We start from the raw sequence: 10,405 nt of genomic DNA on the forward strand, positions 1-10,405 counted from the left end.
AAGTCTAATACCTGGCAGTGCTTTGGTGGGAAGGACAAATCCCCAGGAGAAGAGAGCAAGGTCTGAGGGGTCTGTGGGCAACAAGGGGAGAAAAGGTTCCCCTGCTAGGAAGGCAGGTGGTAGAGACCACAGGGCTTCCCCCCAGGCAGAGGTTCCAGCAGACCTCAGAGAACAGGTAATTGCTGGTACTGAACAAAGACACCAGGGTGTGGTGAAACCTGGCACTGGCTGTGTGTTGTGATTCACTATAATCCCTGAACCACTGTTGCTATGCAATCACAGGAACTCTTTCTGGGGCAAACTGGCACCTGGCCACAGTCCCTGAGCCTCTGCAGCAGTGCAATCACAGGAATGTTCCCAGGGACCAAAACCCAGCTATTGCTCAGGGAGATCCTTCCCCAGAGGCTCAGGGTGGGTGCAAGCCACAGGGCCCTCAGAAGTGAGGGGTTTAGAAACACAGCTCCATCTGAGATAAAATTCAGGAGGATGGTGCCACTTGTCAGGAAGACAGCTTGGACAAGACAATGTAGAAGTGGGGAGTGGACAGAAGCCAGAGACAAAGAAGGGGTGCTTGATTGCCAGTTGTAGAGAGCACAGAGTTCTGGTGCTAGAGACTGGGAAACTGGGTGATGCCATTTTCACCTCTCTCACCCATATGCATACATGTGCCCACGTGTCACAACGATCCACCCCAGTAAGCTAAGCAGAGCCACCCAGGAGAATAGAGCTGTTCCACCAAGTACTAGAGGACCAAAAGACTCTCCTCCTGTTTAGTGTATGGACTCTAGATGTGCTTCATATTTTTTTGATTTCTAGGGGAAACTGGATGTAATTTCATCCCCTTCACTGGTCCATCTATTCCTTTTTCTTTTTCTTTTCTTATTGTTGGATACAGAAGGAAAGAAAATTTATTTTATTTTCTTTTTTCACCAATTCTTAATATTTTACTATTTTTTTAAATTTTTATAATTAAAAAAATTTAATATTTTATTTATTTCTAAGGCAGAGAGACAGCATGAGCAGGGAAGGGTCGGAGAGAGAGGGAGACACAGAATTTGAAATAGTCTCCAGGCGCTGAGCTGGCTGTCAGCACAGAGCCCGATATGGGGCTCAAATCCACGCACCATGAGATCATGATCTGAGCTGAAGTCAGACGCTCAAACAACTGAGCCACCCAGGCGCCCCTATTTTTATAATTTTTTATTCTATTTTACTTTACTTCATTTTATTGTATTTTAATGTATACGTTTTTAAATTTTTACATGTTTTCTTATTCTTTCTTTTCCTTTTTTCTCTATTCTATCAAGCTTCTTTTAACAACCAGAGTAAAACAGATATAAGCTCTAGCTTCCTTTATTTGTTTTTTTATGTTGTTTTTAATGTTTTTATTTTAATTTTTAATTTTATTACTTCATTTTCTTCCTCAAAAAACACAAAATTAAAGAATTCACCCCAAAAGAAAGAAAAGGAAGAAATGATAGCCAGGGACTTAATCAACAATGATACAAGCAAGATGTCTAAACTAGAATTTAGAATTATGATAATAAGAATATTAGCTGGGGTTGAAAAGAGCATACAATCTCTTTTTACAGAGGTAAAAGAAGTAATATCTAGTCAGGAAGAAATTAAAAGTGCTATAACTGAGATACAATTTTGAATGGTGCCACTGTGGCAAGGATGAATGAAGCAGAGCAGTGAATCAGGAATAGGAATATAGAAGATAAACTTATAGAGAATAATGAAGCAGAAAAAAAGAGGGAAACTAAGACCAAAGAGCACAAGATAAGAATTAGAGACCTTAATGGCCCATTAAAAAGGAATAACATCCGAATCATAGAAGTCCCAGAAGGTAAAGAGAGAAAAAGGAATAGAAGGTTTACATGAGCAAATCATGGTGGAAAACTTACCTAACCTAGGGAAAGACACAGACATCAAAATCCAAGAAGCACAGAGAATTCCCTGAGATTCAAGAAAAACCAACCATGAATAATAAGGCATATCATAGTCAAATTCACAAAATACACAGACAAGGAAAGAATTATGAGAGCAGCAAGGAGGGGGGGAAATGTCCTTAACATATAAGAGAAGATGGATCAGGTTCACAGCAGACCTATCCATAGAAGCATGGTAGGTCAAAAAGAAGTGGCAGGATATATTCAATGGGCCAAATAGGAAAAATATGCAGCCAATAAACCTTTATCCAGCAATGCTGTCATTCAAAATGGAAAGAGAGATGAAATGTTTCCCAGAGAAAAACTACTAGCCCTGCAAGAACTTTTAAGGGGGAAACTTTGAGCGGAGAAAAGATGAAACAAAATAAAAAATACAAAATGCATCAAAGACTAGAAAAGGACCAGAGAACACCACCAAGAGCTCCAAATCTGCAGGGAACATAATGGCAATAAATCTATATCTTTCAGTACTCTAAATGTCGATGGACTAAAAACTCCAATCAAAAGACATAGGGTAACAGAATGGATAAGAAAAAAATATCCATCTATATGCTATATCCAAGAGACCCATTTTAGACCTAAAGACACATTTAGATTGAGAGTAAGGGGATGAATAACCATCTATCATGGTAAGGGTCATCAAAAGAAAGCCAGAATAGGCATACTTATATCAGACGGACTAGATTTTAAAATGCTGTAACAAGAGATGAAGAAGGGCATTATATCATAATTAAGGGGTCTATCCACCAAGAATATCTAACAATTGAAAACATTTATGCTCTAAACATGTGAGCACCAAAATATATAAGCCAATTAATCACAAATATAAAGAAACTCACTGATAATAATACCATAATAGTAGGGGACTTCAGCACCCCACTTACAACATTGGGCAGGTCATCTAAACAGATCAACAAGGAAACAATGGCTTTAAATGAAACACTGGACCAGATGGACCTAACAGATATATTGACAACATTTCATCCTAAAGCAGTGGAATACACATTATTCTCAAGGGAACATGGAACATTCTCCAAAATAGATCACATGCTGGGACACAAATCCGACCTCAACAAGTACAAAGAGATCAAGATCATACCTTGCATATTTGCAAACTGCAATGCCATGAAACTCAAAGTCAACCACAAGAAAAAATTTGGAAAGTCCATGGATTCTTGGAGACTAAACAACATCTTACTAAAGAATGAATGGGCTAACCAAGGAGTTAAAGATGAAATTAAAAAGTACATGGAAGTCAATGAAAATTATACAACCACAGCCCAAAACCTCTGGGATGAAGAGAAAGCAGTCATAAGGGGGAAGTACATAGCAATCCAGGCCTTCCTAAAAAAGGAAGAAAGGTCTCAGATTCATAATCTTACCTTACACCTTAAAGAGCTAGAAAAGAACAGGAAATAAAATCCAAAAACAGTATAAGATGGGAAGTAAAAAGGATTAGAGCAAGAATCAGTGATATAAAAAAACAAAAAGAAAAAGAAACAAACAAAAAAATAGAACAGATCAGTGAAACCAGGACCTGATTCTTTGAAAAAATTAACAAAATCGATAAACCTCTATACAGCTTGATCTAAAAGAGAAAGGGAAGGACCCAAATAAATAAAATCAAGAATGAAAGAGGAGAGATAACAACTGACACAGCAGAAATACAAACAATAATAAGAAAATATTATGAGCAATTATATGCCTATAATTTGGGCAGACTGGAAAAAACGGACGAATTTCTAGAAACATAGAAACTACCAAAACTGAAGCAGGAAGAAATAGAAAATTTGAACAGACCCATAACTAGTAAAGAAATTGAATCAGTAATCAAAATCTCCCAAAAAACAAAAACCCAGGTCTTGATGGCTTTCTATGGGATATTATACCAAACATTTAAAGAAGAGTTAACGCCAATTCTTTTGAAGCTGTTCAAAAAAAAAAAATCGAAATGGAAGGAAAACTTCCGAACTCATTCTGTGAGGCCAGCATTACCTTGATTCCAAAACCAAAGACCTAAAAAGTAAAACTATAGATAAAATTTCCTGATGAACCTGTGTGCAAAAATCTTTAACAAGATACTAGCCAACCAGATCCAACAACATATTCAAATAATTATTCACCATGAGTAAGTGGTATTTGTATCTGGGATGCAGGGCTGGTTCAATATCCACAAATCAATCAACATGATACATCACATCAATAAAAGAAAGTCACCACTGTATTCAACATAGTTTTACAAGTCCTATCCTCAGCAATCAGACAACACAAAGAAATATAAAGGCATCCAAATCAGCAAGTAAGGAAGTCAAACTTTCACTCTTTGCAGATGACATGATACTGTATACGGAAAACCCAAAAGACTCCACACACAAAAAAATCCTAGAACTTATCCCTGAATTCAGCAATGTCAAAGGATATAAAATCAATGCACAGAAATGGGTTGCATTTCTACAAATCAATAATGAAGCAGCAGAAAGAGAAGTCAAGGTATTGATCACATTTACAATTGCACCAAAACCCATAAAATATCTTGGAATAAACCTAACCAAAGGTTAGGTGTGAAAAATCTACACACTGAAAACTATAGAAAGCTTATGCAAGAAATTGAAGAAACATCAAAAAAAATGGAAACATCTTCCAATGTCATGGATTGGAAGAACAAATATTGTTAAAATGTTGATACCACCCAAATCAAAATATATATTCAATGTAATTCCTATCAAACTAACACCAGTATTTTTCACACACCTAGCACAAACAATCCTAAAATTTGTATGGAACCAGAAAAGACCCCGAACAGCCAGAGCAATCTTGAAAAAGAAAACCGAAGCTTGAGGCTTACAATCCCAGATTTCAAGCTGTATTATAAAGCTGTAATCATTAAGACAGTATGATACTGGCACAAAAACAGAAACTCAGATCAATGGAACAGAATAGAGAACTCACAAATGGACCCACAAACATATGACCAACTAATCCTTGACAAAGCATGAAATAATATCTAGTGGATAAAGACAGTGTCTTCAGCACATGGTGCTGGGAAAACTGGACAATGGCATGCAGAAAAATGAACCTGGACCACTTTCTTACACCATACACAAAAATAAACTCAAAACGGACTTGAAAGACCTAAATATAAGACAGGAAACCGTCAAAATTCTAAAGGAGAAAGCAGGCAAAAACCTCTTTGACCTCTGCTACATCAACTTCTTACTCAATATGTCTCCAGAGGCAAGGGAAACAAAAGCAAAAATGAGCTATTGAGACCTCATCAAAATAAAGTTTCTGCACAGCGAAGGAAACAATCAGCAAAACTAAATGGCAAGTAACAGAATGGGTGAAGATATTTGCAAATGACATATCAGACAAAAGGTTAGCATCCAAATTGTATAAATAACTTACCAAACTCAACACTCAAAAATCACATAATCCAGTGAAGTGATGGACAAAAGACATGAATACACAGTTTTCCAAATATATCCAGGTAGCTAACAGACACATGAAAAAATGCTCAGTATCACTCATCATCAGGGAAATATAAATCAAAACCACAATGAGATACCACCTCATACCAGACAGAACGGTTAAAATTAACAACTCTGGTAATGACAGATGCTGGCAAAAATATGGAGAAAAAGGAACCCTTTTGCACTGCTGGTGGGAATGCAAACTGGTACAGATACTCTGGAGAACAGTATGGAGGTTCCTCAGGAAATAAAAAATAGAACTACCCTACAACCCAGCAATTCCACTACTAGGTAATTATCCAAAAAATATTAGGGTGCCTTTTTGAAGGGTGCCCCAGCATTTATAGCAGCACTATAGACAGTAGCCAAAGTATGGAAAAAGCCCAAATGTCCATCGACAGATAAATGGATGTAGAAGATGTGGAATATATATATATACATATATACATATGTATATGTATATGCATACCACACACACACAATAGTGTATTAGTCAGCAATCAAAAATAATGAAATCTTGCCATTTGCAACAACGTGGATGGAACTGGAGGGTATTATGCTAGCAAAATTAGTCAGTCAGCAAAAGACAAATATCATACCATTTCACTCATATGCGGAATTTAAGTTACATAACAGATGAACATAAGGGAAGGGAAGTGAAAATAATATAAAAACGGGGGGGGGACAAAACATAAGAAACTTAAATATAGAGAACAAACTGATGGTAGTGGGAGGGGTTTTTTTGTGGGGAGGATGGGCTAAAGAGCAAGTAACATTAAAGAAGACACTTGTTTGGATGAACACTGGGTATTGTATGTAAGGGATGAACCACTGGATTCTACTCCTGAAATCATTATTGCACTATATGCTAACTTACTTGGATGTCTCTACTTCACTGAATGTAGAGTATTGTTATGCATAATTTGTAAAGAGATAATTATTGGTGAGTTCAGAAAAATGTAAGGTTTAGTTCTTGAATAAAAACTGAGCTTTACTGGGGCAACTGGGTGGCACAGTTGGTTAAGTGTCCAACTTCAGCTCAGGTAATGATCTCATAGTTTGTGGGTTCGAGACCCACATCGGGCTCTGTACTGACAGCTCAGAGCCTGGACCCTGCTTCAGATTCTGTGTCTTCCTCTCTCTCTGCTCTTCCTTAGCTTGCACTCTATCTCTGTCTCTCTCTCCCAGAAATTAATAAACATTAATTTTTTTAAAAAAAGTAAACACACTTTGTGGAAAGCACATTTATATTTTGAAAGAGGTAGTGAGAAGGCAAATTATAGAATAAGAAGGAAATGCCTTGCCAAAATTCTTTTACATTAGTTACAGACAATGATATCCATTAGTGGCCATTGTCTTGTTGAAATAAAGTGTGCTCAAATCTTTGTTTTTAAATTAAACAAATGAATAATCTAGAAGAAGAAAACTTTTAGAAATTTTTTCTTAAAGACCATGCATTTCTAGTTAAACTAAAATTCTGAAATGAAAGCTTTTGCTTTTGCTTATGTCTACCTAACATTTAGAAGAATATTTAAATACACTTCTATAAGGGGCATGGACAGCAGATTCTAGATGTGTAGGTGAACCTTTTTAAGAAATAATCCACCAAGTTTTACTTTGCTCTTGCATTCTACAGTAGCAATCAGTTTTTTGCCAGCCCCAAGAATTATTCAGCTTAGACTTTCTTATATTTCTCTATTCATATTCCTCATAATTAGAAAGCAGCTGTTTCTAGCCTTCTCTGACAGCAACTGTCAGCTGCAGATGGGAAATTGATGATTGAGGAAAATGACAGATTGCTTAATGTCAGTGACTGAATACCACAGTGAGGAGTCTTATAGAGATACAGTATCTACATTTTACATCTGAACCTTACAATTGGCTTATTTCTGTTAGATTTCAGCAAGGAGGCTTACAATTTCTTTTAGAATAAAACCATGAATATATGACTAAACATACCTATAGCTATATCTCATGCTCTTTCTGTATCAAAATCAAATAATAATAATCAAGCATCTTGTTTAAAGCAAGATGGGTTATTAATGAATACATTTGCCAGATCATTTACTCTACAGTTTCCTTTAATATTACAAAACTATTCTAAATTAAACAATACATAATGAAGGCTTATATATCATTAACTCCAGTCTAACTTCTAAATCAAGAAAAGATGGTTACTAGAGCTTTCCTTTAGAAAGTTACTTTTGCATTTAGAAGGGTAAGATATACACAAGGACGAGAATCTCAGGGACAGATGTATGGTTGTTCTGATAATTACAAAAGCTTCAATTGTGTATTTGATTTTAAATCATATATAAATTATTTAATTAACATGGTTTAAAGTTTAGGAAATGTGAACTCAATTGAAACAACCATCTGAAAGTGCTAATTCCTTACAAGTTATACAATTGATTTTTTTTTCTTTTTCTGAAGAAGCACCAATGGCTTATGGCACATGAAAGTAGAGAAGAAATAAAATAAACTAGGTAACATTCAACTTAGAGATATTATGAGAGAGGCAATTTTTAAACATATCTGTTCAAGTTAAATTCCTGATTGTATTCTGTATCATTATATAAATTACTAATGTTGGAAACAATTTGGTTAAAAAACAATCTTTTTTAAAAAATCAGAGCACAGTAACTTAAGCACTTTAATAAAAATCCAAATATAAGCCACTTTGAGGGGAAGTATTTTATACTGACTTACCTTCTGTCAGTATATCTGGTATTTGGGAGGGCAGTGAAGAATTTCCCAGCAGATATCAGTTATCTTATTTCAAATAAAAAGGAAGCTAAATTTGCACAAGCCTTATTAAGAATTTCTTCTGTACCAAGTCCATGCTGCACAAACCACTTCACCTCATCCTAGCCATGATGCAAATTCTTTTAGTTCTCTAGATTCAGCATATTTGAACAGAGGAAAATCATTGGTTGAAACAGCTATCAAGGACCATGATCTTTTTCATACATATAGTGTATTCAATGCCATATCACTGGGAGTAAAAATTCCGTATATTTAAGGGAAAAGAAGTAGCTATTGGCACCCAGAAAGCAAGAACAGGTAGACTCAAAAAACCTTTTGTGAAGGTGGAAAATACAAATCAACTTTATAGACTATTTTATCTTCAGTTGACCAATAGGCCTTTTATAAATTATTTAGAAGCATTCCAGTCCATTTGATGTAGAAAAGCCCTCTAGCATTAAAAAACAAACTAGGTTAAACTAAAAACCCCCAGCAGATGGCAATAAGTATGGTGGCATCCCAATTCAATTCCAATTGAAAGAGAAGAAAAAAATAGATACTGTGAATATTGTTTGTAGAAATGTGAAGATCTCAAAACTCATCTTGTAAGTGAACAACACAGAAACCTCACAGAGTAATCACTACCAAGTTGTTGATGATACTACATTTAAGTTAATTTTTCACTTTGTGGAATATGAAAGTGACATTCCTAAAAAGAAAATAATAAAATACAATATTTTATGGAAATCCCTCTCTTCTGTTACTGCATCTGTCCTGAAAATGTCTGAACCAAAAGAAAAGCTAGAATTGCAGCATATTTATCAGAAAAACTTCAGAGAAAGCAATGTAGAGGGAATTAAGCAGGGTTTCCTGTACAAAGGAACCCAGGAACTTGAATAAAATTTTGCTTTTATTTCGAATACATCCTTGACCCTGCAAGTGAATTGAGAGGATTTGATGAGATAACCGCTAGTAAATGTTCCATGTTGAATCCAGCTGGAAATGACATAAAACCGAATTTTACACATCTATGCCTGCATAAAAATAAACACGGATGTATTCTCGACATTTCTGAACATAAATTAATAATAAATGAAAGTGACTTAGAAGAACTAAGGATAGATCACTGACTATATAGGTTGCAGGCATCTGTACAAGTTTCTAATGTTAATATAGATAACACTGCATCTCAACCAAAACAAAAGTCAGATACTGTGCTTTTCCCAGCAAAGAATCTGAAGGAAAACGGTCTTCATCCTTTGGTCATTATTCTGATCTGTTAGCAGTAAAACCATTCACAGGAGCACGTAACAGCTCAGTGAGACTCCATCCTGAAGTTCTCCTGAGGATCCCAATGAATGTGACATTAGGAATATGGATAGTATGGGGCGCCTGGGTGGCTTAGTCGGTTAAGCGTCCGACTTTCGCTTAGGTCATGATCTCACGGTTCGTGGGTTCGAGCCCCGCGTCGAGCTCTGTGCTGACTGCCAGCTCAGAGCCTGGAGCCTGTTTCAGTCTGTGACTCCCTCTCTCTCTGACCCTCCCCTGCTCACTCTCTCTCTCTAGAAATAAATAAAAAAAAAACCTTAAAAAAAAAAAAGGAATATGGATAGTGTACCTTATAGTAAGATCCATCAGACAGTTAAAATATTATTAGGAATAAATAAGAACATCAGTAACCAAGTGTGGTATTAGATAAGGAAAGAACTGAACTTCTTTGTATGTGAGAAGAAAAGACAATTGGCACCTCCTCAGTAAAGTCTCTATTGGACTCATTTCAGACTAGTGAACAGAAGCTAGAAGTTTTGGGATTCACAAGCTACACTGATGTTTTAGATATTTGGAAAGAGGAAGCTTTAATTAATTTGTTGTCAATGTTTTCTCTTCCCCTTCAACTTCTACATATATTGGCTTTTAGACTTAAAAAATAAATTGGGGTGCCTGAGTGGCTCACTTGGTTAAGCATCCGACTTTGGCTCAGCTCATGATCTTGTGGTTCATAAGTTCAAGCCCCACATTAAACTCTGTGCTGACAGCTCAGAGCTTAGAGCCTGCTTTGGATCTGTGTGTCTCTTTCTCTGTCACCCCCCACTTGTGCACTCTCTTATTCTCTCTCTCAAAATTACATAAACATTAAATAAACAAATAAATAAATTAATTGATTGATTGATTTTTCAGAGATAAAAGAAATCAGGAAACTACCATAGATATAATCTATACCATAGATATAATCTATCA

At 36.0% G+C, this 10,405-nt stretch overlaps 1 pseudogene; it reads left to right on the forward strand.

Annotated features, from left to right (window-relative positions):
* The first annotated feature begins 8,082 nt into the window (after positions 1-8,082).
* Positions 8,083-10,085, forward strand: LOC120223107 (annotated as a pseudogene).
* Positions 10,086-10,405: the final 320 nt, after the last annotated feature.

This window comes from Hyaena hyaena, unplaced genomic scaffold (genome assembly GCF_003009895.1).
Source record: "Hyaena hyaena isolate Hyena2069 unplaced genomic scaffold, ASM300989v1 scaffold_963, whole genome shotgun sequence".
Taxonomy (NCBI): Eukaryota; Metazoa; Chordata; class Mammalia; order Carnivora; family Hyaenidae; genus Hyaena; species Hyaena hyaena.